Source organism: Lissotriton helveticus, chromosome 7, assembly GCF_964261635.1.
Source record: "Lissotriton helveticus chromosome 7, aLisHel1.1, whole genome shotgun sequence".
In the NCBI taxonomy this organism is placed as follows: Eukaryota; Metazoa; Chordata; class Amphibia; order Caudata; family Salamandridae; genus Lissotriton; species Lissotriton helveticus.
In genome coordinates this window covers 68,878,988-68,903,253 of record NC_136068.1, presented here as the reverse complement: position 1 = coordinate 68,903,253, position 24,266 = coordinate 68,878,988, and positions in this window count along the sequence as shown.

Here is a 24,266-nt window from a genome sequence, read left to right as displayed (position 1 = left end):
TGGACTTGCCAATGCTTGTTTATGTTTCCCCACTGAGCTGGTTGCTATTTTTCATCAAGGCAGTTACCATTACAATGGTGGGAGCCACCAGGGATGAATCACTGCCTACAGTCAGCGGCCCACCCATCAGAATGCCTCTCGCCATTTTCTGACGATAACATCATGGGTGATCTTCCCATGACTCATCTGAGGACCTCTATGACTCTGGGATTAAAGCTAACAGAATGATTCTAACATATGAAGCCAGATCTTCCTTACCCTAGAGACAACCTCTATAGGTAAACTCGCCCTTAGAGTGTGTGGAATGATTGTAGGTCAGAATGTCAGCAATTGTGTTACAACAATACCCTAGCATTAGGAGGCTTTAGCCTTCTGGTACCCTTGGAGAACAGACCCATATATCATTTTGTTTTTTTCTGTGCTTTGGATATTGACTTGTACTTTGAATATTCTTATTTTTTTCTTATACAACATTCTTATGCAGGAGCACCTGCAAAGTGCAAACCTACTGTACTTACCGGATTGAGTCAAATAAAAAGTGCAAAACTGTACGCGCCAAGACAAGCAGGGTCTGGTGTCTTTTGCCACATCCTAGGACAGTGGACCCGAAGAGGATAGAAGAATCCATGCACTAAATACAACTGAAAGGTGGGATTTAAATGTATTCTAGAAAGCTATTTGAAAGTTACCAGATACAAGTGAACTAGACTTGTTGATTGCGATGGTCGAGCATTGGGGCTTCCGTGAGGAGATTGGTATGGTACGATTACCAGGGCATGTTAAAGGTAATAATTTATTAAAATAAAGTAAATGCATGTGAGAGAACAAAAATGAGTACAAGCAAACTGCAAACAGAAGTGATAAAACAAGAATTGAGAAGTCAATGTTTTCCAATGGTCAACCCAATAACCTTTTTAAGATTACTGTTCAGGAAATTAGTTGAGGGCACAAGTGGTCGAGATATAACCAGGGCAAATGATGCATTTTACCCACAAACTAGTGATTCCAGTTGTTCAATCAGTCTTTGGTAAACCAGAAGGAATAAAGGTTATCAAAGGTCTTCTGAATTGCAAAAGGAGCACTAAGGGCCATATGTATCAACATTCCGTTTTGCGATTCCTAAATAGCAATTTTTAAGGAATTGCTATTTAGAAATCGCAAAATGGTATGTATGTAGGAAATCGCTTCTTTTTAGCGATTCCTTAAAATTCCTAAATTGCGATTAGTAAATTGCTAATCGCAAATTTCCCATTCATTTCTATGGGCCAGGAGGCCCATAGGAATGAAGGGGAAATTTGCGATTCGCAATTTGCTAATCGCAAATTGTGAATATTTTCAAGGGTGCAGGGGTGTCTCAAGAACTAGAAGTTGGTGGTAATTTGCGATTCCTTAATGGCATTTTGGAATGTTTTTTTCCTTGATACATTGCATTTAAAGAATCGCAAAATTTGCAATTCCTTAAGTGCAATCGCAAAATAAGGAATGGCAAATTTAGAGATTCCTTATTTTGCACCAAAAATGTTTCATACATACCATTTAGCGAAAACGGGTTCGCAAACGTCGGAATTCTGCGAATTTCGGCGTTTGCAAACCCATTTTGCTTTGATACATATGGCCCTAAATGGCTAAATACCAGTTGGATCAATGCGGAATCCTCCCGCCAAAGACATGCAGGCGTTACTGCTTCCTCCAGCATCAGTGCCTCAGTAGATGTAGCAAGACTTCCTGAGACAGCATTGATTGGTCAAGACCCAAGACACCACTTCCTGATTGGTATCTGATGCAAACAAGAGCTCCTGGGAGCATATTTTGTCTAGCAAGAAAAGTAAAGTTGTTTTCAGTTGCTTCAAAGATTCCCCTCTCTGGGAGAAACAGTTCTCATAAATTCTTCTTGCTTCTGTAATGCTCCAATCAGATGCTGATCCAGGTCATTCCAATAATTTTCAGATTAGCTGAAGTCTATTCATCCATAGCACAGAATCTCCCTGTTGCACTACACATAGCCAGGATCCCTGCTATGCTTCCTCCCTCTCTCACTTCTGGGTGTTGGAGTCCTCACAGTTCTCTTTTGGGGACTAGTCATATTCAGCCCTTGCAGGCCATTGGGGCCCACAACAGCCAAAGGTCCCTCACTCAACACATAGCCTTTGCATACCTATGAGATGGCCAGCTAAAGTGAAATTTTAGGGCTGTCCTTTCTTTCCTTCCTTCCTTTCTTTTCTTCCTTAATTCTTTCCACTTTCTATTGATTCTTATCAGCAGTCCTTCCTTTCTTGCTTCCCTTCCTTCCATCTTTCTCACTTTCTTACATTTTTTCCTTCTTCCTTTCTTGCTTTTTCCCCTTTTTTTCTCAAAGGCAAGAGGCTTACTGCCAATGGCAGATCGATTGGCTTTTTTTAGGCCTGTGTTAGCCAAGATCTTTTGATTTTACCAAAATTATGTGAATTAGTAGTTACTCTTGGGAGGTTTCAGTCATATTTCAACCATTTGTCTGTGTTTTTTTGGTTCTTTCCTTTTGTCTGGTTTTTGTTCTCACTTGTCTTTCCTTCATCTAATTTTCTTTGTTTGTTTGTTTGTTTCTTTTTCTATTTCCTTCTTCTTTCTTGCCTTCTTTCTTTTTTTTTTCCTTCTTTTTTCCCTTTTGTCCATCCTTCCTTTTTTCCTTCTTTCTTTCGTCCTTTCATTCATTTCCCTTCTTCTATTTCTTTCCTTCTTGCCTTTTTTCTTTCCTTCTTGCTTTCTTTAATTCTTATTGATTTTTTTTTCTTTCTCAAAAGCAAGAGGCTGGCTGCCAATGGCAGAACGATGAGCTTGTTTACATCTGTATTAGCCAAGGCCTTTCGATGTAATTAATAAAACGAATTTCGTAGTGCGCACTGCAGGGCACGCTACGGAATTCGTTTTATTAATTAAATTGTTTACTTACCTCCAAATATCCATATGCCGGTTTTTAGCAACGCCCACCCTGCCCCTCCCCCGCCTCGCCTCTCTGCCCCACCGCAACTCCCTCCACGGGCCGCGGCTGGTGTGCATACTGAGTTGAATTATTTCAGTTCAGGCTCTCAAATGTGATGATCGTGGAAAAGGAGGCACAGTGAGGAAAAGTAATTGTCCAGGGTCAAATACTTGGTCAAGCTGGGCAGCTGGGATTGAAACTCGGTCGGTTGGGTTGGGGCCCCACATCTAGTTTTTGCTCTGGCCTCTACAAAAGCTTCTGAGTGACATGGCTTCCCTGAGGGCACTACAAACACCTTAAGCACTGGGTCATCCCACATTCCGGATGGACACACTGCCCCACTGTGTGGCTGTCAGTATGTTTTATGCTGCTCTATGATTGGTGTCTTTGGACCACACAGGGGTCACAGTGCTACTGTGCAAGGAGCGCCCTTGTCTACTCATACTTAGTGCAGCATGTTCACTTATGGGCACTGTGCACGGAAAGGGATACAGCAAACTGCAAACACTGTCCAAAAAATCAATAAATCCAGATTTAAGTCTTGAGTGACCAGGAACAGCTCAACATGTTGTAGTTGAGTCCCTCAAAGAAAGGAGGGTGAGCAGGAAATGTCATTATTAGGTCCTTATGCTGGGGAGCAGGCACCCTTGTAACATCAACCACTGTTTCAAAGTCAGAAGGACAGAGTGATCAGGGAACTCAGAAAATTGCTGTTACTGGTTTTGGAAAAATGTAGGTGTGGGCATAACTCACCCAATTGCCTCTAACGTAAGTACACCTAATTACCATAAATGTAAGCGTAATTACTCGTAATTACTTGAGGAGCATAATCCAACAATTTTCTATTTTCTAACTATTTTCTTAGCACAAAATGCAGCCTCGTGTCCAAAATGGACCAGAAGAGGCATTTTGCGCCAAGACAATGGCCCTAATTGCAACAGGACGCAAACAACAGTGGAGAGGTGTGGCGCAGCGGCCAGGGCAGCTGACTTCGGAGCACAGGGTTCACAGTTCAATCCAGTGGCAGCTCAGCTCAGCACCATGTGACTCTGGGCAATAGCACGCTTAATTTCCACAACAGCCCCAGCGCCTTGAGACCCGTAAGGTTGAGTAGTTTGCGCTTCACAAATACGGATTTACATTTACAGTAGCTGATAGCCACGCTTGCACTCTAAGAGGCAGATTTACAAGCCCCTTGCGTTTGTTGTTCCTGTCCTCCTGTGGTAGGATTTTTGTCCTAAATTACTCCTAATTACTCAACTAGGTGTAATCGCATAATTTATGTTACTTTGCATATCAAGAGTAATGCGTAATTAGTCATTACCAACCTCAGTCCGATTATTCCGACGTAATTAAAATTTCTCCAAGGCCTAGAAATGTTACTGAGGTTTGAAAGTCAGTCGAGTGTAATATTGTAAGACAGTGAGGAATGTTGTAATTTTTTTTTTTTGTCTAAGATTCCATTTTGGCAAAAGCTTAATCGGGGCCCTCAAGTTTCCCACTGCCAAGTGTGAGTGCCTCGCCCAGTGCATATGTTTCCTTTGCACTGTGATACTTGTAGACATGTACTTTTATTATAAGAGCACAAGAACATGTGCCAGAAAGAAAAGAAAGAAACCTAGGCAAGAGCAGTTCAGATATGGAAGCTGGAAATGTAAAGCTCTGGTTATGAGAAATACCTCCTTATGATGGTGCTTCCCAAGGCTCTCAAGGGCCAGTAGGGCTGAGGAAAAGACCATCACATATCAAACTAGGGTCTCATATGTGACACATGCTTCCCAATCAGCATTTCAACCACCAACTTGTCAGCTTGTCTGGCCTTCCATGAAGTGTAGGTGGTATAGGTGGAAAACTTTGCTCTACACTGGGTGGGGCTCCTGCAATAGGTGTCTTTTACAGGAAGGAGTCACCACACAATCTATCTGGGCCCTCATCTGACAGATGAAAGAGCTTGGGGAAATAAGAAGATAGTTTACTGAAAATGAGGATCCCTGGGTGTAAGACTCCTTCAGAGTCCATGGGCTTTAGAGGAAGCCTGCCAAAGGTCTAAGCTCCAAAGTTTGAGACTTTTAAATTATGTGAGGCCATTGAGACTGGCAGAGAGCAAGACATCACAATTTAAGACTCCATTAAAATCAACATGGCTGATTTTCGGGTAGGGACACTGGAATTATGCGCCAGCGATGAACCAAATTATCAGCTAGATGCATCAAGCGAAATACCGCTCGCAAAGGGGCAGATTCTCAGAATCTGCCCCTCTGCGACCGGTATTTATGCATTTGGGATGCATCATCCCAAATGCATAAATCGCTATTTGCGATTGCATTTAAGGAATCTCAAATTGAGATTCCTTAAATGCAATGCATGAATGTAAAATAGCTAGCAATTTCGCTGATAGGGGTCGCTATTTCCCGTGAAATCAAACTTCATGGTAAATAGCGAAACCTGTGAAAAATGCACTAAAGTACATCTTTCAAAGTTGTATGTTACACACACACATGTCCTTGGGACATGTGTGTGCGCAATACCAGTGTCCAGGTCAATTTAAGGGGTGCAACAGGGTGTCCTTTGGACACCCGTCACCCTTGAAATCGCATTCTCAAATTGCGATTAGCTAATTGCTAATTGCAAATTGAGAATTCCTCCCCATTAATTCCTATGAGCCTCTTGGCCCATAGGAATCAATGAGATGTCATTCCTTATTTGCGAATTGCACTCTGCGAGTCGCAGAAAAGGAAAATATAGGAATTGCTAATATTTTAGCAAATCCTACATGCATCTGATTTTGCGAGTCCCTAAATGCGAATACTTAAACTTCGCAATTAAGGACTCGCAAAATCGAACGTGGATGCATCTAGCAGTATGCAGCAAAAAAAATAAAAATTATGTGGCATAATGCAACACATTTTGTCATAGTAATACTTTATTATTTCTACACACATTAATGCTGTCTGTGCAAAAGTTTCACCTCACTGGTACCGGTATAACATCCAAACTCAACAACAGACAACTAAAAGGTGACCAGTGAACCTTCTGTGAAGGGCCTACTGCTTTGCGTACATGTGCCATTGAGTTTTTAGGAACTTTTGTTCTGTTTGATTTAGAAACAAAATGCTTTTGTTACAGTCTGCACATTGTGGGGCAGATGATGGGTTATGCATCAAATTGCTGCAAATCCAAATTTATTTGGAATACATCTCATCCGCAGACTTTCATGATTTCAATGGCCCTGTTTTGGGGCAAAGAAATACTATATGGCTGCCTAAGATACCACCAGAAGGGGCGCCAAATTGGAATCATGCCCACTTGCCAATGGATGCCATTATGATGCCTATAGTGATAAACGCCTTGCACCTGCCAGGAAAGGTAGAAGCCTTTTAAGCAGGTCAGGAGTTTATCTCATTATAAAACAGGACTACAAATCCCAGAATGCAAACAACACATATGAACCTGGAGTGGTGTGGCTCACTGGTTAGAGGCGGCAGACCCGGAAGCAGAGAACAGCCCGGGACCAGGGTTCAATTCCCGACACGGCAGGGTCATGGACCAGGGTCAGCGGACTCGATAATTCTCGCCTCGGTGCCTAGTCTAACCAGGGATCACACTCGACAACTCTGGGCATTAGCTTGTCTCATCTCTACAATGGCCCCCCACATTCGCCGGGGATGCCTGGTTTCACCTTGGAGATACCCAGTAGGGACCATCTCACAGGGATAGCCAGGACGGGTTCCCCAGTGGTCTACAGCGCCAGGATGCCTCAGGGCAGCAGTGCGCTTTACAAGACACATACATTACATTACATTACCCTAGTACCTAGCCATAGATGGAAATGGAAACTTGACAGCTGTGCGGTGATGCTGCACTCCAACTTGCACTCCACGAGGAAGGCAGGAGGGCCTACTATGTGGTGTCAACGCTTTTCACTATTCTGTATTATCATTTTTTTAGGAATGAATTCAAGACTCCTGTGAGACTCGCCTTGCATTGGGATTTCACAGAGTATGGTAGGGTGTATCACACCAACCATTTGCGTTGTTAACATTTGATTTTGCACAGTTTTCTATATTTGCAGTAGTGTTTATATTTTGGTCCTGAAGAAAGCCAAAGGTTTAAACTTAACCGAGCGGCTGAAACATGTAGACCCATAAGTCAAACACCTCGATAGTTATTTTGTCAAACTATCAGCACACTGTTTTTAGGTTTGACACTATGATAGCGTATATTAAAAAAATGTTGAGGTATCATATTAGTCAATTTTAAATTGCACTTATCTGTTTTTCCTCACGTTTTGTTGCAATGCAAATTTTTCAGCACCACTAACTACAAACAAAGTTGTGGCTTCATCCATCACTGGTGTTACAGCCCAGAACAGCTTTCCAATTCATACGGTCAGCTGCACTGGTTGTGCAACCCACAACTAATCCCAGATAATGAAGTTCTGCCACATGGGTGGGCTGATGGGATTCCTTCCTAATTTATAAACAGGTTGGGTTTATGGCTCAGATCCCAATGTGTTTCTGTCTAACTCTGCCTCACTTCTGATAGACCGGTAGCTTCTTTGTGTTGTTACGTATTGCAGGTTGGGGACAGAATACTACCTGGTCTTTAAATATTTCATCCCTTGAACCCTCTTGTCAAGTTCTTTTTATTTTGGGCCTACTATGTGGCCCAGCCTCTGTCATATCTCATATTGACGCACAGAAGGGAATAACCAGACTTTCCCTTCCCCGACAGAGAGCGATATCTCACTGGCACATTCAGAATGGCGGTTTCCTGAGCCGGTCATAATGTCACTTCCTGTATTGGAAGACAGTTGCTTGACACTGACTTGCATTTTGAGTGCAGCCTCAACAACGATGGTTCCTCTTTTGATGTTTCCTGAAATAATTTATGATGAAATGCTCCTCTAGGGCGGTGCGACCGGTGCAACTGCACCTGGCGCTGACATAGAGGAGGTGCTGTTTAAATATAACTTATAGCTTAAAAGCACATCCTGCAGAGATACTTGTGTGTCCAGCAATTCTCAGGCAACAAGAAAAATGTCAAGATAACTCCTGGGATTTATGTTCCTGTTGGAGAGGGATTGGAGTTTTGTCTAGTGGTAGATTTGACCTTCTTTACCTTAGAGCAGTGGGTTAATGTGCCTGCTGCAAAGAATGTGTATCATGCACATCATAGAACTGAGTGTGAGTGAACTATGTAGCACTATAAAACAAATGGAATGCATGTCAGAGAGGAGGCTATGGAGAACTGAGGGCCACTGTGGGAGAGCGATACTGAGGGAATCCATGGAGAACGACGTCATTGGTGGGGCACCAAAAAAGATGGTTGTACCGGGTGCCACCAGTGCTAAAGCTGGACCTGGCTACTCAGATCCCTCTACCATACCAGACAGATTGTTGCATTGACACAGGCATCGAAAGAAGGAGCTCACTTGACACAGCATAGTCAAGGTGCATGTGTATAGGGTGGAAGGGGAAGCAAGGACAGAGTTGCAGGTCAGAACTGAGGTGCACTGGCAGAGATGCATGAATCAAGGCATTGAAATACGAAGTGGTGTTGCAGGCGGGGTTTAATTTGTGCTGGTGGTTACAGGGTGGTGGTGGAAAACTGCACTCATTTTTGGAGTCAGGGACTTATTTCTCGTACATTAACTTTGACCCGAATCAAGAAAAAGAAGGAGCGAGGGGTAGGAAAACACTGACAAAGGAGGAAAGCAGGGATGAATGAGACTTCACGAGTGAGTTAAAAAGACGCGTAGAGTGGTGAAAGAAAGAGTCATGAGATTGAATCAAGACTAGGGGGCGATTACAAGTTTTGTGGTCCTTTTGTAGCACTGCCACCATTGCACTGCCAGGAGGACCGCCAAGCCTGTGGTGCACCTGCCTGCCGGATTCCAAGTTGAATCCAGAGTGGGCGGGCAGTACTGTAGCGTTCTCATGGCGGTGGCTGTGTTAGGCTGTTAGGAGAGCCTTCACAGCAGACCGCCAGTGTGACAGCGCCTATAGCGCATTCTGGCAAGGTGTGACATGCACCGTGTCATGCATGCCACACATTGCAGGTACACAGGTGCAATTCCTTGGGGGCACAACATATGCCCCCTCCTCCCACGGCATGCACCCCCATGGGCAAATTCCCTCTGGGGCCTTGTTAGGGCTGTAGTGTAGTTCCTATTATCCCAATAGGCTCTGCGCATTGGAATAATACCTTCAATAGTATAGGCCTAGACCAGACGTTAACTAGGTCTACTACTGTCGATATTAGACTTAAAGTTTTGGGTTTGCCAGCTAGCTCAGAGTTCACTAGAAACTTTCTCGAATAGGCAAGGAGGAGTTTAACCTCCCTGGATAGACAAGAAGGGATTTAGTTTCTGACAACCATAGAACATGACAACTTTGCTCTCCCCTAATCAAGAGTGTATCTCTAGAGTCGTGTGAAAACAAAAGACAACTTATTTTACTCAGTCAGTTCAGTGCATTCTTAGTTTCACCAGATTGTAGAGAAAAGGAAGAGACGGGCGTGTTCAATAAAAGATGTTATTTATTGATCAGTCTCTTTTCTCGTACAAGAGAAATGAATCGATATTATTGTAATACTTATGGTTAAGTAAAGTGCATACAGTGAAAGCAGAATTATAAAATAATACTGTAAAAGCATTGATATGGTTTCTAAGCCATAAGATATTTAAAATGGATAAAATAGATACATACATATATACATTTGACTAATCGTACTCAACTGGTGCTTCTAACTACGCCTACCCCGGTGTACCTGACCTAAGCCTAATACGTGGGCGGGAGTAGATAAGTAGCAGTTTAAGTTAAGTTTGTTTTGCCAAGTGACTGACTCAAGAATTCTCTGCAAGGGGTTATTCAGTTCTGTACCTGAGATCTAGAATGGTTGAGGGCTGGTATCTCTCGTCTTTGGTCTTGATATTCCAGCTGCCTGCAAGGGCTGCTTGGAAGCGCCGGAGCTGGATTTCTCGGCAGGAGAAAGGCAGCGTTTCCTTCTCAGCGTGTCAGGAAGACGGGGCAGCGCCAGTGGGCTTCGCTCTGTGCTGGGCTCTTCGGCAAGTCTCGCTGCTCCGATCTCGTCACCACCGCGTGTGTTTGCTTAAGGCAATGTCGGTAATATTTATACCTGTAAGGTGCCGAGATTGACGCGTAAGGATGGACATATATACGTCAATAAGGATGTCATACGAACTGGTCGTTAGCACATTCTTTACTGAAGTTCTCGGTGAAATCAAAACAATGGCTGTAGGGATTTTCCCAGGTTGTCATAGGTTTGATTTGTTTTGAGAACTCCGTATGCCTTATCAGGGGCTGGAGGAATAGTGCTTGCCTAATTAGATGGCAAGCGTTATGACCTAATCAGATAACGCGTTCCTGTGCCGTGGTGTGGCTTAATCAGATAACGGTTTTTGCACCGTGGGATGGCTGCTAGTTAATTATTAACCAGACCAGGGTCAGGAATAGGGGGATCGATACAGAACCTATAGGAATACATCACACCCACTCCACGCAGACTATGTCCATAATTACAAATCTAGGCATAGTAAATATACTAGTAGAGCACGTGTATACCGTACCACCCCAAAATACATTCATATGCATTTTGAAACCATGTAATATACGAAAAGATAATTATATGCACCATATGCACTCAAGCAGTATAGTAATGCTAAATCAATTACGCATATTCATACATCATTATTAATAAGATATGAAAATAACACATGAAATGGCTCTTAATACAGAAGAAAAGGTGCGAGTCCATTTCATCACAAAAATAAAATATTTATGAACATGCCAGAGGGCAGCTAATGTCTCTAAAGTTCCTAAAATAGAATTTTAGTTCTCTAAGAATAGTTTCTACTTTAAGCAGAAGATAAGTGTCCCGAAAAATTGCAAAATATTTTGGGGCCGCTGAAAAAATTATGTTTCGCTGTCCGTAACTGGAGAAAAATTGTTCATGATACTTTATTATCAAAGTTGAAGGCCAAATTCAGGGTGTTGGGAACGCCGTGTGCTAGCTTGCTCAAAAGTCATTATTTCTGCTCTGGTGAGAACATCATATCATTTAGACTGTCGAAAAAGCTGTCAACAGCTTCCTGTGAAAGTTGCACTAACTCAGAAAAGGTGGTTACCATGCATTCATGAGCATGATTGCCTTCATTGATGTTTTGATCAGCATAGCTGACAGAAGGTCGTACCTGATCGATACTGCTTTCATCTCGTACTTCACTACCCCTCAATCGTAGTGGTGAAGTCTCCACGAATGCCGTCATCAGGATTGGTAGCCGCTGGGGACAGCACTATGCATGAGCCGTTACCGGACCCAACAAGGTTTCTGCGTCCATTGGCACATCCGATTGTAGTGTCAGACAGGTGTCCAACACGCATTCTTCTCCGCATAGCAAGCACCTTAATACAGGTAAAACACATCGTTGCCACATCGGTCTAAATGAAAGAAACCAAGTCATGTTTAGGTCTCTAAGCTGGGATAGTCCAAGGATTTTAGATATCCGGTCCCGGTATCCAATGGCTAGGATTGTTTCTTCCCTTGTTTTGTCTGTGACAAGGTTTGCCATAGCGAAATAACAGGATCAAAAATAGGATTCCTGCCACTAGTCCCAAAAGGAGAGGAAGTCCGCCAAAGATGGAGTGGACAAAGTCTGGAAAAATACCCAGAATGGCTTTGAATGGAGTTAAAGCTCCTGAAAACACTGCTTTAAATACACTGGAGACACCAGTGGTATCAGAAATATTTAGGATTTCGTTCAGTATTTCTGCGAAATGTATTGGGGAATTAGTTGATAACAATGAATGAATCTCTGCCGTTGTTCTTGCAACTTGGAGATCATACGTTTCTTTTGATGACGTTAGCCTGGTCGGCGTCTGGAGGAGCACTGTCTTCATTCTGCTTAAAGTATCAATTCGAATAGAAGTAATTTTCAATTTGGGCCATAACCTTGCCTCCCTGTCTGGTGAAGCGCTGGGGAACAATACCCGTTCACAGCACATGACCTTCGCAGTCGTAGTAATGAGATAAGGTATTCCGGGCAGCAAACTACAACATCTGCGGTCTACTATTAGAATGTAACTCCCGTTCGATAGTCTCCTAAAGAATGGTTCTATTTGTGTTGCAGGTGTGCCTAGCTGGTGACATGAAAGGTTATTTGAGGACCCTTCACAGGCTCCATGTAAACTAATACCATTACACAGAAGTGTACCGCTTAGTGACATCGCACAATTATTGCCACTAAGAAACACTTTCTGGCCTTTATTACTGACACATGCATGTGAATAGGGCAAGTTCCATGTTGACTTAATGTACCCTTTTCCCAATTTTTCGTACATGCCAGCCTGTATATATTTTTGGCAGTATTGAAACCTGAAAGTAGATATTGGAATATTAATTATCCCATGTATTATCCATTCAATGACAGGTCGTTCTGACATTGTCAATGGTAATCTCTCGAGTTTCTCAATGCTCAGGATTGTATAATCAGCACCCTTCTGTGCCATACTGATTTGTTTATCAGTAAGGTTAAAGATATTGAATAGTGACGTTGTGTTGATTAAACGCCAAGGCACATAGCCTGAATGCAGATTTTGTAACGTCCAGCCAAGCTGTACAATAGAACGCAATTGGGACTGACCGTGTTGTAACAACAGTAAGTCTTGCGATATTATGTCGATTGCTGAAGACACAATGCTGTCCAAAGAATATATTCTGGAGGACAGAGTCATTAACCCATTGTCCACTACAGAAAGTGATTTTTCCAAATTAATACGGTCAATTTCCCGTATTCTCTCTGCTGTCTCAATTTGAGTTATTTTCCAGGCTTCGTTATAAGCTGCATATACAGAGGCTGCTATGAAGCGTTTTTGACGCTGTTTGCGCGGTCCCATAATGAAATCACGCAAGTCAGCACCATCAGTAAGTAAAGTTAGGTGTTGCTTAATTTCTGCCAGTGTGGATGTTTGTAGCCATTGAAGGCAGAGCTTGCCCACACTGTACGTGGTAATTATCCCTGAGTGTTGTCTTTGGGAATATCTAGGGTCTGGCCTGGTCAATGTGAACCCCTGTATTTTGTTCAGGAATCTGTCTTGACAGTTATTAGTATCTGTGCGCCAGATCAACCATTGTTTCCAATCAGGATGTGTTCTGTTTTGGCTTAATACATGGTTTACGTCTATCTCCTCATCTATAGAGCTATTACTGTTCATTGTTGGCTTTGGAATAGACGGTTTGTTTAAATCTTTGATTTTGGCTAGCCCAAGACAGGTAGTTTGTTGAATAGTGTCATTCAAAAATATAATTTGTTCTGGGATCATGCAGGCTCTAAACAATGATTCCATACCTTGTACTTCCCATTCTTATGTACCCCAAACACTTTTTACTTCAACATTTTTGTCCCAGTAATCAAAACCAAATGTATTCATTTGCTCAAAAAATGAGTCTGAATATATCAATTTAGTGTTTGTAAGCATGGTCTTCGTACCTGTCTTGTTTGACAATTTGAAATAAAATGTTTCTGCATTACTTGTGTTGAACCCTGAAAAATATGAATATTTGTCATAAAAAGTTCTTGAGCTACCTTTTGGAGGGGTTGCACAGTGTTCCCATTGATTATAATTTAAAACATTTCTAGGTTGTGCAGATTTATGCAGATAATGGTTACCAAAGTGATTATAGCAGAACATCTTATCATAATTAGACGAACCCTGCAAATAATCATGTTTTGTAAATTTAGCAGACATCACTAGGTCAGACATCATATCATTAATACTTTCAAAGTCCCAATCATCAGCAAATGAGCTTGGTTTTACAAAGTCACTCAATGAGATCTTAATTTGATGTGGATACTTCAGGATTTCAACCGGACCATAGATTTCATAATCAGTATTGTCCCATGCTACCCCACCGGGTATATGTTTGGCTGTGAAGTTGACTGAAGAAAGTTCTCTTTTCTCGACGTGTGAAGATGTGTGTGGTTTGAGGACCAAGTTGATTTTCTGGCTTGCTGTGTCCATTTTAGCATATTTTCCTTCAATGAAATGTACCAAGCATAGAACCATGATGAGCCAAAGTATGAGGATAAATGCACCTAAGGCCACCCAAAATTCAATCCATGGAGAAATTAGATAGGTTTCTTTCAGATGTTGAAAAAGTTCCTTAGCTTTATCTTTAAAAGTTTTTGTTGATGTCTGTTTCTTTGATTCACTCAGATCTTCAGATGAATCATTGAAGTTGATGAAGTAGCCGGATGCTGTTCTGTCTATTGTTCCAATTGCTTCTGGACTATTTTTTGTTCTAGAAGTTTCCTTTGTTTCATCAGCATAGTCATATGTTACTTCATTGTAGGTTGGTGTGTCTTGACTTAATGTTTTTATTTGGGTTTTTAGAGGTTTAAGTTCAATTGCTTTGTTGCATAGTCCTTGTTGATGTTCTGTAGGCATTTTGAATGTGATTAGCCTCTTAGTTTGAACCTCTGTATTTGTAGCAAACCTTGGCGTTCTACTACTTATCGGGAGTCCACTTGGCCTACTGTTTGTTATCGGCCACATGATTGTGGTTTTATCAGGTCGATGGATACAACTCTGTTCTCCTTTTTACCAGCAAGAGGCGGTAGTACTACTGATCTTGTCCCGTTGATAGACAAGACAGGAACTGCTTTTCTGTAAGAAGGCCCAAATTCCTTCTTTACCGCGATCTTTTCTCTGACTAGATCCCCGACTTTTGGAATCCAGACAGGTCTTGCTGGGACAGGTGGTTTTTCTTCAGTGGTTGTTGGCTGTTGTTTCAACTTTATGTTGCTCAGGTCTTTCCTTGTTTCGTTTAAGTCCTGCAAAATAGCCAAACGATCTTTGATATCAAAGCTTTTTTCTTTAACCACTGAAGTCTGACTGTCAAGATCTAAGATCATCATTCTAGTCCCAAACAATAATTCGTACGGACTGAATCCCCTCAGAGAATTTCTTGGCAGGTTGTTTAGACTACGTTGGACACTTATTAGATGTTTGACCCACCCAGCTCCCGAACCTAATACCTTCGGTGTTATAGATTGCTCTATGCCTTTGGTTTTTTCTTTACACCATCCCGTATCCCTCAGGTAGGAAGTGAGAAGAGTCCCGCTATGCTATGCTCATTTGGCCATGTTTTTCCACACGCTTTAGGGTAAGAGGAAAAAACATTAGCCAAACGTAGCATGCTTCTAGCGTATATGCCATTATAGACTCGCAAATCTTTTTATAACAGTTCTGGCGTCAGCCGATCGCTGGGGCCACATCCATATGAATCTCGTGCATGAATCCACTGCAACCAAGATATATTTATAGTTACCATCCCTTTGTAAGGGACCACAGTGGTCCAGGTAAACACAGGCTAATGGTTTATCCGAGATTAGAAGGGGCGTCTGCGCTGGTCGTCTCACTGTTGATACTTTCATTTTTTGACATATTTCACATTCTAGAACATAGTTCCGTGTTTGTCTTCTCATTTGTGGCCACCAGTATCTCTGTTTTAATAACGATACTGTGGCTGAGACGCCAGCATGTACAGAAGCAAGCCCTTCGTGTGCCGCTATGATTAGTCCTAACCTATGTTCCATGTTTGGAATTGCCCTATCCCCCACTCCAGGGATTCGAGCAAAAGGAACATTATTTGCATCAGTTATGTATGAGTACTTTACTGGAAAGCCTTTCGGGAGTGTTTCTATCGCATCTTTTACTGTAGCGCTAACAGCCTGTAATATTTCGCTGTCTATTTTTGTTTTTGACCGGGTGATGGCAGCTACGGAAGCCGTTTTCACAGCTGCCTTGGCGGCCTCATCAGCCAATGAATTCCCTGTAACGTGAATGCCATCACGTTGATGACTCAGTGTATGTATCACGTGAGTCTTTGGTAGTTCTTTTTGTAAAAGAACTACTTGTTCCCAAAGCATTTTATGCTTGATTGTGCCTCCTTTTGCATCCTTAAAACCATTCTGAACCCAGATCTGCAAGTATTCGTTGTAAGACTGAACGCAGTAATACGAATCACACACTATGAGTGTGGGGAATTCTCGATCGGTATTTTCAAGCGCCATCTTGAATGCTAGTAATTCTGCTCGCTGAGCTGTACAATCTCCTAGAGATTGCGTTTTAGTGACCAGTGGTTTAAATTTTCCTTCGTGCCAGTGACCTTTAACAATCGCGCACGCAGCACTGTAAGCTTGTTTACCCCCCACTGCGGGTTGTGCCGATCCGTCTGTAAATATTATACAGCCGTAATGTTCTAGAGGCAGAATTTCGGTCGGCGGAGGACATTCGAATTCATATTGGAGAAATTCTTGTGTTTTTAAGTTGGGATCAAATTCGTCTGTTGCAGCAAGAGAATTAGCCCATTGTATCCATCTTGGATGGAGTGCTTTAGCATTCGGAATGCTTGCCTTTGTTACCGCCTCCAGGGCTGGTATCGGTGTCACGATTATTATTCGTTTACCTTGTGCTAGGGCCCGCTCCTTTGCTACAGCAGTCTGTACCGCGGTCAGAATTTTTTCCGTTGGGCTAAATTTCATTTCAGCTTTTGTGTACAAGTGTGATTTGTATGCAATTGGTACCTTTTCTCCCTCATTAGAGGTCAGGTATGTGAATCCGCATCTTCCTGGGATGACTCGAATCACAAGGTTGCGTGTGTTATCACGTGTTTGTAATTTTGTTTTAACTAACATGGCTGTTTGTAAAGATCTCAAAATTTCTGTGTGTTTTTGAGTCCAATTGATTCTTTTAAAATCTGGTTTTATTAGATCATAAAGGGGTTTGACCCTTTCTGCGTAATTTATAATGTAAGTTCTTCCGAAATTTAGGAAGCCTAGAATTGATTGCAAGTTTTTTAGTGTTCTAGGTGCTTAAATTACAGCACATTTCTCTAGGAAATTGTCAGCCAGGCTTTTGCCTTCACTTGATAATTCATATCCTAAAAACAGGACTGTTAGATGGGCAATTCTTGACTTTTTAAAGTTGAATTTGTAACCCTCTGCTGCGAACCCAAGTATTAAGGTGTTCACTCTCTTCAAGTGAGTATCCAAGTCATCATCTGTTAGGTAAATGTCGTCGACATAGGATAATGCCTCATCATCATATGTTTGTAGTAACTCTGTTACTCTCGCTGAGAATAATCCTGGGCTGTTCTTGTGCCCCTGGGGTAAACGGCAGAAACTTTTTTGCGAGCCATTTACTGAGAACGCAGTCAAATATCTGCTCTCTGGTGCTATATTCTGACAAAAGAATCCATTAGAGATGTCTAATGTTGTTTTGTATTTTTTGCGCACTATGTTATTCATTAGCGCAGCACTATGCGAGTTTTGCACTGCAAAAGTTTTGCAACATGAGTTAAGGTGTCTGTAGTCCAAAACAAGACGATATGAATTGTCTGGCTTGGAGACAGGAAACAAAGGGTTGTTCATTTGTGAGGTGCAAGTTTCAGTCACCCCCTGGTATTCAAGTTGATCTAGGATCTCTTTTACTTGTTTTTTAGCTTCTTGCTTAATTGGGTACTGCCTCTGTGCAGTAGGTTGTGATTTTAACTGGATTTTGTGAGGAGGAGAGTCCTCATCCCATCCTACATGATTTTTATATAAAGCAGGAGCTTGAGCTACTGCCCACTTTCTTGCAAGTGTATATTTTTTATGAATTGGAATATGATTTGAGAAGGCAGGCATAATTATTTCTTCGCCATGTGGGCACTCCCTGACAAACTCGGGTGGCCAGTCTCGATCAGCTAGAAGGATGTCATAGCCCTCGGAGAGATTATCCCAAAATAGACCCCTTATTTTTCTATCCCCCTCTATACGTAATGTTATTTCATATATTTTGTGAGGTTTGCTAACTCTGGTATCGGCAGTTTCCACCTGAATGTATTCATTCGTGTCCACTGTCTCCAGATGATTCATAAGGACTTTGCGAGCTATGCTCACTTCTGCTGCGCTGTCTAGCATTGTCTGAGCCCATTCTCCGTTTTTCAGCTGTGTCCTCAGTATTCTCGGCATCTTTGATTACTTTAATACTGGCTACCTTCTTTTTTGGAAATTGTAACTTTTTTTTTTTTTTTTTTTTAAACCTTTATTTGGACAAAAAGGATATACAAATACGGGCCTACAACCAGTCAGGCCGGCCACTGATATGAGAGGGCAAGCAATAAATCCAGGATGACAGTGTACGGAATATAACACAGTAAATCGCAATCATTACGGCAGCAAAAAAGGGGGGGGGAGCACAGACGGCCAGCAAAAAAACAATGAAGGTTAAATTTATAATAACACAAAAAGGAATATCGCAGGTTCGACTACAACACCAGACGTTACCGGGTTCCCAGAGCAAATCATTGACCACAATAAGGCCAAAGGGTGACAATGTGAGAGAACAGTGTAGCAACGCACAGCAGTGTAAGAGCAACTATCAATAAATCAACGCCATAATTAGTTTCACTCGCCTTATTCAGACCACCACCCATTAGCATATTAGAGACAAAACAGGAACCGGAATATTGACACCGTAAAGGAAAAACTAACCCGCTATATTGACCTTAAGGAAAGGAAAGAAAAAAAAAGAAAAACAGAGCTGAAGGGGAAGAACACCGCGCTGATACCAGTACCCCATAGCAGAAACATTTAAGGATTGGGAACATCAGTAATAAGGAGGGCGTGAGAGTCGCGTTCAAAATGCAGCAGAGCCCCATAGAGGAAGCAGCGGGTATGCAAACCCCACCCACACAGCCCATGGGAGACAGGGACAGACGCGGCACCCCTATGAGAGACACAAAAGGGCCATAGAACTAAGAAGGAAGACAACGAAAAGAGTCCCAACCCACCCATCCCACCCAGCACCCCTGCAGAAGGCTACGGCCTAACCCCCCCAGCAGCGTGCCTGTCACCCTAAACCGAACCCGAAATATAGAAAAGACAAAGAAAAATGAATGAAGACGAAAAAAAAAAAAAAAACATAAAGACAAGAAGGAAATAGGAGGGGGGAGTAAAGGATCAATAACAATATGTTCGGCCCCAACCCTCTGCACAACCATGCAAACGCAATATTTTAAAACCAGAACGACACATTCTCGAGAATCGTAAAACACATTAGGGGGTCACCCACAGCTCCATGAGTACGGGTCGGTCCGCCGCTAAGCTGTACCCCGGCGATCCACCGGGAATAAGTTGCCTCACCCCTGGCCTGTCTTAGTGACCACCACCACCCACCACATAGCGGCAGCAAATAGGCAACTCAGTATGAAGAAATCACTCGAATGAGAAGATATTAGACAAAGGTGTAGATCAGGGAGGGCCATCAACAGACAAGAGAACAGAAGTCCGGGTATACAATTCAAGCGTCCCAGGAAAATCAACCCGAGCCACAGAACACAGGAGTTCAGTCTCGCCATCCGAAAGAACCGGAGCTCCCCCGCAGCACAGGACAACGACCCCACCGAAGCAGAGATAGACAACAGTCCACCATGTCCGTTGGGTGCACGGATAGGAACAGGCCCGAGCCCGGGGTCTAAGTTTCCAAACGCCAAACAGTGAGCCACCAAAGGTTCCAATGCCACCGGATTGCAGACCTGTCGATGAGCGGCAACAGTAGCCTTCGCCACGACCAGGGGGGGCGAGGTAGCGGCTCCATCGAAACAAGAAGATACCGTGGATAGCCGTCCATCCAAGATGGCGGCGGACCGCACAGGGTCCCCCGGGGCACCGGGGGTCAGGGCCGCGTGCAGGGATCGCAAGGCGTTGATAACATCACCGATAGTAGGCTCATGCTCACACAGCAAGGTCTCCGTGCCGTCCAACATCTCAGGTCCACCGATTTGGGGATATCCATAGCCCCGGTCGTCGACCGCCATTTTGTAGTGCCGCCGCTACACCATTCTCTACGGCTCACGAAGCTGGCACACAGATGCGAATCCCCTCCGGCACACAAAGGGGAAAAAATGAAGGGGGGGGACCCCGCTAATGACAGCCTTGGTGCAGAAAGGAGAGCCGCCAAAGTCGGGGGTTCGCCGCACTAACACCTGTGCGATCTACGAACAGAGTCCAGGGCGCATGGGCAGAACTTCGGAATCACGGCACGCAGGAGCCTCCAGGTCAAACGTGAGTACGAGCAATAATTCACGCATCTTTATCCACTCGAGTGTGTCGTCCTGGGGCAGGATAGAAAGCAGGATATGTGTTGCAGCCCGGATGGCTGACGGAGCCGAGCTACGAAGCGACCATTACGATCGCGAGCTTGGCTCCTCCAAAAAATTGTAACTTTTTATTTGGTTGAGCAGGTTCCTTGTCTTTGGACTTGACGTGCTCTTCCCTGTGTTCTGATCGTCCTCTACTTTCCGATTTCTGCGAGGAAGTCTGAAAAGATTGAGAGGGACGTGTATCATTATCTTGATATCTATCAGGTTTCTTTATATTATCCCTATTTCTAAGGTTGTATTTTTTCACAGAGGGCTCCCTTTGGGGAGACTTGCGTCCTTGGTCAGGAGATCTTTCTCTCCGCCGAGACCTTCCTCTGGACTGGAATCTTTTTTCTTTAGGATTGGATTGTTTGTTTCCATCCCAGTTCTTTTTTTGAGTGAATAGAGTATTTTTAATAAATATTTTCTCTGGACTTTCAATTAGTTGGGGTTTTACCGGTATTCCACCCAAACTATCTCTACCTAGTTCTTCATAGGATTTTTCTATAATTCTGGCAATTTCAGCTGGTTGGTCTGCTATATTTGTCTCTTTTAACCTCTGGCGGATCGCCACATTTGCTGCTTCTCCCTTTATGTTGGCTAGTAATATTGCCGAGACCTGCTTGAAGTCTTTCAGTAATTTCATACCAAGAGTTAAAGCGGGTTCTGGACCGTATTCATCTTGAATTTGTTTTAGCACATCTGGTATTACTGACATGGATGGTACACCATGTGTTTTTGTGTAAATGGAAGCAAAGACTGTACCCCAAGTGTCACAGTCCTCCACGTGTGGTGCGATTCCCATTGGAAGACAGATAGTCAGAATCCTGTGTTTCTCAAGAGGAGTGGTTTCTGGAAATACCGCCTCTATTTGAGTGATTTTTTGTGCTAACCAGAATGGAATTTGTTCCCGTTTAGCTGGTACTTTACCTAGGCAGGACTGTATGTTCTGTGGTGTAATTTTATTTGTGTTCCCCTGTTGAGGGGTCAGCTGTGGAATTTTGGTTACTGGTTGGACAGTAGAAGTCCGCATTACATATTGGACTAATTGTCTATGTATTTTTATTAATTGTTTTAGCTGTATTAAAAGCTCTGCTGCAGGCATTTCTTCAATGTCTGGATGTGGTGTGTATCCGGCTAGGACCAGCCACGTTGCTCCTGGTCTACCTAGTGGACCGAGCCTGGTGATGTGATTATTATGTTTTAGGGCGCCATTAAACAAGAGCAGGTGCTCTTGGAATTTGAATGGTACTTCCACCTCCTCGAAAGGAGTGTACTCATCAGGAGGTTCCTCTATTTTGTAATAGTGGAAGTCCTTTGTTACAGCGTTTGCTGCTGGAAAGTTTATCCATGAATAGAATACCTCTGTCTGCCGATATTCGTGTGCCTCAATTACGAATATGACTGTACCACCTCTCGATGTCAGTCCATTTTTTATAAGTTTTAAAGTTATAGATTTTCTTATGTTGACCGGGATGAGTATTATATCCGGGTCATTTTCCTGCATAGTAGTATCAGCTGCTAAGAGTTCAGCTGCTATTCTAGCTGTCTCTCTTTCTTCATCACTGTCTACCATTTTACCGACAGGAAGGTTATTCCGTTTGTTTACAGATCAGGTTTCTTATGGAAACAAAGATTAGATGCACAATATTTTGGAACAGTGTATCCTTCAACGTTGACTAAACCAAGAACCATACATAGGAGTCTCCTCTCTATGAAGTTTGGCGGATATGACCTTTCACCCACTCCAGACGTCTTTGGAGTATTATGGGAAAAAAGGGTTCTGAGTGAAAAAGCACGACTGAGTTACTCTAATGTCTTGTGTTAGTTTTATCGCCTATCCAAACGTTGGGCGCCATGTAGTGTAGTTCCTATTATCCCAATAGGCTCTGCGCATTGGAATAATACCTTCAATAGTATAGACCTAGGGCCGAGGTTAACTAGGTCTTCTACTGACGATATTAGACTTAAAGTTTTGGGTTTGCCAGCTAGCTTAGAGTTCACTAGAAACTTTCTCGAATAGGCAAGGAGGAGTTTAACCTCCCTGGATAGACAAGAAGGGATTTAGTTTCTGACAACCATAGAACATGACAACTTTGCTCTCCCCTAATCAAGAGTGTATCTCTAGAGTTGTGTGAAAACAAAAGACAACTTATTTTACTCAGTCAGTTCAGTGCATTCTTAGTTTCACCAGATTGTAGAGAAAAGGAAGAGACGGGCGTGTTCAATAAAAGATGTTATTTATTGATCAGTCTCTTTTCTCGTACAAGAGAAATGAATCGATATTATTGTAATACTTATGGTTAAGTAAAGTGCATACAGTAAAAGCAGAATTATAAAATAATACTGTAAAAGCATTGATATGGTTTCTAAGCCATAAGATATTTAAAATGGATAAAATAGATACATACATATATACATTTGACTAATCGTACTCAACTGGTGCTTCTAACTACGCCTACCCCGGTGTACCTGACCTAAGCCTAATACGTGGGCGGGAGTAGATAAGTAGCAGTTTAAGTTAAGTTTGTTTTGCCAAGTGACTGACTCAAGAATTCTCTGCAAGGGGTTATTCAGTTCTGTACCTGAGATCTAGAATGGTTGAGGGCTGGTATCTCTCGTCTTTGGTCTTGATATTCCAGCTGCCTGCAAGGGCTGCTTGGAAGCGCCGGAGCTGGATTTCTCGGCAGGAGAAAGGCAGCGTTTCCTTCTCAGCGCGTCAGGAAGGCGGGGCAGCGCCAGTGGGCTTCGCTCTGTGCTGGGCTCTTCGGCAAGTCTCGCTGCTCCGATCTCGTCACCACCGCGTGTGTTTTCTTAAGGCAATGTCGGTAATATTTATACCTGTAAGGTGCCGAGATTGACGTAAGGATGGACATATATACGTCAATAAGGATGTCATACGAACTGGTCGTTAGCACATTCTTTACTGAAGTTCTCGGTGAAATCAAAACAATGGCTGTAGGGATTTTCCCAGGTTGTCATAGGTTTGATTTGTTTTGAGAACTCCGTATGCCTTATCAGGGGCTGGAGGAATAGTGCTTGCCTAATTAGATGGCAAGCGTTATGACCTAATCAGATAACGCGTTCCTGTGCCGTGGTGTGGCTTAATCAGATAACGGTTTTTGCACCGTGGGATGGCTGCTAGTTAATTATTAACCAGACCAGGGTCAGGAATAGGGGGATCGATACAGAACCTATAGGAATACATCACAGGGCCTCCTTGCTTGCATGTCAGCCATTCTTTTCATGGCAGGCTCACCATCATGGCACCACCAGCATATTCCTGTCCATTTCCACACCGCCACTACCGTGGGATCCTGGCTCCTGGTGGAGGCGGAGGTCTTGTGGCGGTCTGACTGCCACACTCAGCGTTTCGACCCGAAGGGGTAGTGGTAGTTGGCATGCCACCGCAAGTATGGCGATCCCAGGACCGCCATACTCATAATAGCCCCGTGGTATCTTTTTAATTACACAATATCGGCAACCCAGCCATTGGGCCGTGCTGGCAGGGTGAACTCCTAAGGAAGACTTTGGGCTCTTGAACCTATTTATTTATTTATTTTGTTTTTACAAGCTGAACGCTTGGCTGAAGGCCAAGATTGAGATGGAATGGCAGAACTTATTGAGGGACACTGTGCTAAAAATTTAGAATGCTAAGCTATGTTAGGTTGAGACTCGAAGTTTCAGGTACGTTGGACAGTGGCGGAAGAGGGCCAATAGACGGAAATTTGAGGGAGCGCAAAGGACTGGATCCGACTTATGGACAAAGAGGCATCAACTACTCATAGATGACTCCCAGGCCTGTAGCCTAGGGCTCTCATGAGCAGTCCCCTCTGCCCATTCATTTGTCTGTTCTCTTCAATGTGCCGCCTCCCGTAGTACCCTTACTCGTGCAATGGCCGTGGTCCTCCCATACTTGCTTCTTCCCGCAAACCCAAAATGACACATCGACCTGAGCTAGGACAATGCAGGTAGACTTAATACCAACACAAGGGTCAGCAATAACATATTGTAAATCGTAAGTACAGTGCCTGCACCACACCATTGGAATTGTTCTAAATCCTATTGTACACGCCTCCAGACGCCCTGGGGCCCTCCTGGG